General features: G+C 47.4%; 1 pseudogene; it reads right to left on the reverse strand.

Moving 5' to 3' along the window:
• Positions 1–328: 328 nt before the first annotated feature.
• LOC116078709 overlaps positions 329–6816 on the reverse strand; it is a 75136-nt pseudogene continuing 68648 nt past the window's right edge.

The raw sequence follows: 6816 nt of genomic DNA on the forward strand, positions 1-6816 counted from the left end.
ATAGTTTCTGTCCTTGTATCAGTCTGATGAATAGACAGTGGCTGCCTGAGTCACAAGGCTGAGGCCACAGGGCCTGGGAACTAAACTGCACAGGATGTACTTTGATTGATGGTGGCTGTTAGCGGGCAGTGGAGAGAACACTGGCCTCTGTGTCGACACATAGATCACCACTCAAGGGACAGAGGTTGAAAATAGCCAGGGGCCATCCCCTAGGTAGGCATGGCCCCTACCTGGCTTGGAAGAAGTCTACTAAAAAAAAATTCCCAAGAAAGGTTGCTGGCCTTGTGGATGCAGCAGTCCTAGCAGGTGCTCTGGGAATGGGACGTCTCTACACCGAAGGCGCTAGGAAACACACCACACAGGCCTTGGTGGTAGATGGGCAATTAGGATGGAGGGCCTCAGCCAGCCTCAGTTCTTCCTGTGCTAGAAGGAGACAAGGACAGGGACAGGATGCTAAGACGTCTTATCATGGCTCTGAAAATGCTTAAGTGGCTCCCTGCCCCCCCCCCCCGGCCTCCCCCTGCCACCCGTTACTCCTGACCACTGTCTCAGAAGCAGCTGTGGATAGCCTGTAACTCCTTCCACAGCTAGGGCCTTTGCCCATGTGTCCATAGCTAGGGCCTCTGCTCATGCCTCCCTCCACAGCTAGGGCCTTCACTCTTTTGCATTTACATTTTTACATGCTTCAACTAGGGAGAAAGGACCTTAGCTCTCTTCTGTCATGTGGTAGAGGGACAGCTATCTCTAACACAGGGTCACCAGATAGGTGACAGCCACGTCTTAGAGGTCCTTGAGGCACAGCCCCTTGGGATGGAAACCAGATTTTTCTGAGCTGGAATGCTGGTGATGGGGGCTCTGTCTATCTGGTTCCTCTCCCAGGAGGTAGGGTCCTTTAAGCCACTGCCATGTGTCCTTGAGACAGGGTCTTGCTAAGCAGCCCAGGCTGACCTTGAACTCATAATTCTCCTGCCCTAACCTCTGAGTACTGGGATTACAGGTGTGCATCACCAGGCCTGCCTGGTTCTACCTGTCATCCTCCTCCTCTTCCTCTTCTTCCTCCTCCTTGTCCTCCTCTTCCTCTTCTTCCTTTCCTTCTTCCTTCTCTTCTCTTCCCCTCTTCTCTTCTTCCTTTTAAAGACAGGGTTTCATATAGCCCAAGTTGGCCTTAAACTCAAGGATGGCCTTGAACTTCTGATCGTCCCACTTCTACCTCCCAAGTGCTAGGATTAGAGGCCTGTGACACTCCATCCAGTTTCCATCTTACTGTCTAGGAGGGATGCATTGCTTGGCTGGTCTAACTTCCATCTCTGCTACTCATTAGCTGTGTGACTGGAGCTAAGAGCTAGAAGCCCCATGTGCCTATTCTTCCATTTAAACAGCATGCAATTGGGAAATGGGTTGTTGTTCCCAGTCCAGTCATGTGTCGTTGGTAAGGGAGATGAAATGGGATCACGCCTCTCTGGAGGGAGTCTGATAAGATCAAGTACAATCACACATATAATTGTTCTTTGATCCAGCCATCCTACTTCTAAGGATCTACCTCCAAGCCCACAAGAGCTAAAAGGTACAATAGGTTTACACACAAAGCTATTTGTTATGGCGTCATTTGTACTAGTAAAATCTAAAAGCCACCCAGCATCCATCAATCGGGTCTGGTTCAAGAAAGGACAGTCCAGTACACAATGGGGTATTATGAAGTTGCCAAAGAGAGTGAAGGTTCATTCTCATTCTGATAGGGGTGGTGTCCAAACCACAGTGGCGTATGAAAAACCCAAGTGAAAGACAGGCAGGAGTATGTACATGCATTCGTACACACAAGCATAGGTTCTCATCCATGCTCACCCACATGTATACATGCACACACACACACACACACACATTTGGACATAAGTGTTTTAATTGGGAGGGCTTTTTCAAAAACATATAGGAGGGGCTGGCGAGATGGCTCAGCGGGTCAGAGCACTGACTGCTCTTCCGAAGGTCCTGAGTTCGGATCCCAGTAACCACATGGTGGCTCACAACCATCCGTAATGAGATCTGACGCCCTCTTCTGGACATCTGAAGACAGCCTGAGCGAGTGGGGCTGGAGCAAGGAGAGGTCCTAAGTTCAATTCCCAGCAGCCACGTGATGGCTCACGGCCATCTGTACAGCTACAGTGTACTCATATACATAAAATTAAAGAATAAAAACTACACATATATAGGAGAGGAAGAAAACAGAATGAATGGCAAAAGCAGGGTGGCCATGTTTGTGAAGGTGCTTCTGACATCTCTCTAAAACCTTCTAAACTCGACTTTAAAGAACACTTGTTCTGGGCTGGCAAGATAGCTCAGTGGCTCAAAGTATTTTGTTGCCAAGATTGATGACCTGAGTTTCAACCCCAGGATCCACATGGTGGAACAAAAGAACTGATTCCTTCAAGTTGTCCTCTGACCTCCACATTCATGCCGTGATCACACACACACATACACACACACACACAAACATACACATGCTTGCACAGATATTGTGTGTGTGTGGTTGTGTGTGTGTGTGTATAGAAACATTTTTTAAAGGTTTGCTGCTTTAATCTCACTCTGGTAAATGGATCTCACAGAGTAGAGCCACCACCAACCCAAGGCCTGACCTGATTCTTAGGTGACACACAGGGAGCCTTTTCTTGTTTCCTGATAGATGGTTGGCATTTAGTGGGTCCACCCTGACAGATGCACAATCCTGCCATTGAGCTTCTAGCTCTGACCTTGTTCTCTCTGCCCTGGCTTGGAAGGTCTGGACTCTCCTCACAGAGGACCAGCCTCCAAGTTGACCCTCAGGTTCTTTACAGCATGTTCTAGAGAAGGCAGCTGGGAGGCCTGGCCCTTTCTCTGCCTTTCCTGGCCTTAGGCCCATGAAGACACTAGAATTCCACCTATGAGAAGGTCCATGCCACTACTCTCCCCATGTGTTCTAGAAGAGGACATTTGCTTTGGTCCCCGGCTTTATGCTCCTCTTCTTCCTCTTTCTCTGCTGCCTTAAGCCACTGCTGCCCCCCTCCTGCCCCCAGTATTATACATGACTCACAAGGCCAGCCTTGTTTTCTTCCACTCCCAATCCACAGAAACACAGATGCCATAGATTGAGCTCCTGTACTCTGGATTGTGAGGACATCCTACAAATGACAGAGCCAAGATCCTATGTACCTGATAATTCTGGGACATCATATCACACTAGTGCAAGGTTATCGACTTCTGAACTTCATAAGAGAAATAAAGTATAAGAAAAAGAAACTTCTGTTTAAGTTATTAATTTATTATTTAACAACCACAGACAAAAACCCAGTTTCTGGGCATGATAGTACATGCCTTTAATCCCAACACTTGGGAGGCAGAAGCAAAAGAATCTCTGTGAGTTCAAGGCCAACCTGGTATACACATCGAGTTCCAGGGTAGCCCGGGCTAAATAGTGAGACATTGTCTCAAAAACAAAACACATTTCAGAAAAACAAATGGTTAATCTCAATGGCTACGTTTTCACCCAACAGCAGTCTTTTCTGTGGAGCCCCACTCCAGGGGACTCTGCGTACTGTTGGCCACTCGAAATATAGCAATTTGTACAGCTTCTGCCCAGAGCTGACCCATGTCAGCTCCGCTCATGCTCATGGGCCTAAATCAGTCACAAGGCCAGACAGGGTAATGAGGTAGGGACGCACAATCCTCTTGGGGGAAGACAGGAAATACTCGAACATAATAATACAATTTGCCCGAATGGTTATAAACCCAAGGCCCGAGGGAGTGAGGTGGCAATTTGATGCCTCACAAGCCAGAGTTAAAGTCTGGGTTGGATCCAGTTGGGCTCTAAGGTTCTCTCCCTTCTGAATGTCCATCCTCACCAAAGGAGTGCACCAACTGGTTACTTAATGAAAGTCAGATTCACACGCAGCTCCTGTTTGCAGGGTATATCCCCTTCCGGCACTTTTTTTTTTTGCTTTTGCTTTCTTCGTGTGTGTGTGTGTGTGTGTGTGTGTGTGTGTGTGTGTGTGTGTACCCCAGGAGTCAACCTTAGCTGTTGGTCCTCAGGCTTCCTGCACCTTGTATCTTGGGACAGGGTCTCTCACTTGCTGGAGCTGGATGCAGTAGCCTGGCTGGCCAGCGAGTCCCAGGAATCCTCTTGTTTTACCATCCATGCACCACTATGCCTGGGTCTTTTATTGGATTCTGGGGCTCGAATGCAGGTCCTCACAGTTACACAGCACACACTTTACTGGCTGAGTCGAGCCCCCAGCTCCCTTGCTCATGTGCCTAGGAGCCACAATCACCATGGTCCCAGCTATTCTCCTCTTCTTCCCATTTTTTTAAATTTTTTAAAAAATAAAGATTTATTTTAAAGTATGTATGTATGTATGTGTGTGTGTATGTGTACGTATGTATAAGTATGTGTATCTCTGTGGGTATGTGCATGTAAGTACAGTTGCCTGAGGAGGCCAGAAGAGAGAGCATTGGATCCCTGGAGCTGGAGTAACAGGCAGCAAGAAAACGAACTCTGTGGCTTCTCTCTTAGGGTTGCATTGCTGTGAAGAGACACCATGACCAAGGTAACTCTTAGAAAGTAAACATTTAGTTAGGGCTGGCTCACAGTTTCAGAACTTCAGTCCATTATCGTCATGGCAGGAAGCATGGCAGCGTCCAGGCAGACACGGTGCTAGGGAAGGAACTTAGCGCTCTGCACCTTGATCGGACTGCAGCTAGGAAAAACCAACTCTTCCACACCGGGCAGAGCTTGAGCACGAGGAGCCCTCCAAACCGACCCTTAACAGTGACATTCTTCCTCCAACAAGGCCACACCTTTCCAACAAGGCCACACCCATTCCAACAAGGCCACACCCATTCCAACAAGGCCACACCTATTCCAACAAGGCCACACCTCCAATTAGTAGTACTTACAAGGGGCCAAACTCTGCTAGAGCAAAAAGCTCTTTTAACAGCGGAGCTGTTTCTCCGCGGACCCCTACATTTTTCAAGGCAGTGTGGGGGCACACGTGTGCCATGGTGTTCATGTGGTGGAGGTCAGAGGGCAGATCTGAGGAGTTGGCTCCCTTCTTTCAGAAGGGTTCCAGAGATTAAACATGGGCAGTCAGACCTTCTCCACATTTGAGGTAAGCATTTACTACTTCAGTGGAGACTAGGAAGTGAGGCTGCTCCAACCTGAGAATTATTAAGCAGCCCTGGAGGGATGTGACTGCCCGGCACACACAAGGGTACTTCAGCAAGAAAAGCAGAGGATGCGGTTTAAATGTCCAGTGGGGTCATTTGGGACCTTTCAATGAATTCATTGATTTTTAAAGACGCTGGTCAAAATTGGGGAGCAGACACAGCCCGCGCAGCATGCAGGAGCTTCGGCCTTCAAGTGTTTTTGCTTGTGAGCCGTTCTTGTTTCTTCCCAGGCCATGAATTTGATTTTCTGAATCAAATTCGGAAGGTAGGTTTCTAACATTCCAATTTGTGTACTGTTTTAAATCTTAGAACACTTGTTTTTCTGACCGTCTCACTCTGTAACCCAATCTGGCCTTGAATGTGTGGTTTTCCTGCCTCTGTCTTCTGTGCACTGGAATCATAAGTATGCACCAGCATAGCTGGCATTGGAAAGCATGTTTGTGTGACAGGTCTCACATATCCTACGCTTCCTTGAAACTGGCTATGTGGCAAAGAGCGGCCTTGAATTTGACAACTCTGCCTCTGAGTGTTAATCTATGCCTGACTTCAGAGATCTTTTAATACTCTTACTGTATCTCTTCAAACACTTCTTTTCCATTTTTTTGTTATAACTTTATTGTATAATTCTTCCATCAGTTCATTAAGAGATTTGTTTGATTAGGAGAAGAGTTTCTGGGCCAGGAAGTGGCTTTGTGGGTAAAGCACTGGCAGTACAAGCCTGGCATCAGATATGGCGCTGGAGAGATGGAGCAGTGTTAACAGCACTTGCTGCTCCTGCAAAAGTCCTCCGCTCGGTTCCCAGCACCCACAAGGTGGCTCACAACTGTAACTCCAGTTCCGGGCATCCGACTCCTTTTTCTGACCCGCATGGGCACCAGCATCGACGTGGCGCACAGACCTTCCTCCAGGACAACTGTCAGCACTAAAAATAAAAATAAGTAAGTCTTTTTTAAAAAATATCTATTTATTTATTTCATGTACATGAGTATACACTGTAGCTGTACAGATAGTTGTGAGCCTTCATCTGGTTGTTGGGAATTGACTTTTAGGACCTCTGCTCGCACTGGTAGACCCCGCTCGCTCAGTCCCTGCTTGCTCTGGGATTTATTTATTATTATAAATAAGTACATGGTAGCTGTCTTCAGACACACCAGAAGAGGGTGTCAGATCTCATTACAGGTGGTTGTGGCCACCATGTGTTTGCTGGGAATTGAACTCAGGACCTTCAGAAGAGCAGTTGGTGCTCTTACCCACTGAGCCATCTCACTGGCCCAAATAAGTAAATCTTGAGGAAAAAAAAAAGTCCGATGTGAAGGCATGCACCTGCAGTCCTGTGGTGAGATGGGAAGGGAAGACTGAGGGAGAACTGACCAGAAACTAGTGTACACAGCACCTGCAGCCACAGACACGAGAGAGCTGGCTTCAAAACAAGGTGGAAGAAGAGGACTGACTCTCCCAAATGTGTCCTCTGATTTCCACGTGAGTGCCATGGCACATGTGTGCCCTACTGACACACATATTCATACATGTATGTGCACTCATACAATAAGGAAATAACCAAACAAATCTTTCAAAAAGAAAAATGGCCCTCAAGCAGATTAAAATATAATATGCCTGAATGAGACA

The sequence above is a fragment of the Mastomys coucha genome, unplaced genomic scaffold, assembly GCF_008632895.1.
Source record: "Mastomys coucha isolate ucsf_1 unplaced genomic scaffold, UCSF_Mcou_1 pScaffold5, whole genome shotgun sequence".
In the NCBI taxonomy this organism is placed as follows: domain Eukaryota; kingdom Metazoa; phylum Chordata; class Mammalia; order Rodentia; family Muridae; genus Mastomys; species Mastomys coucha.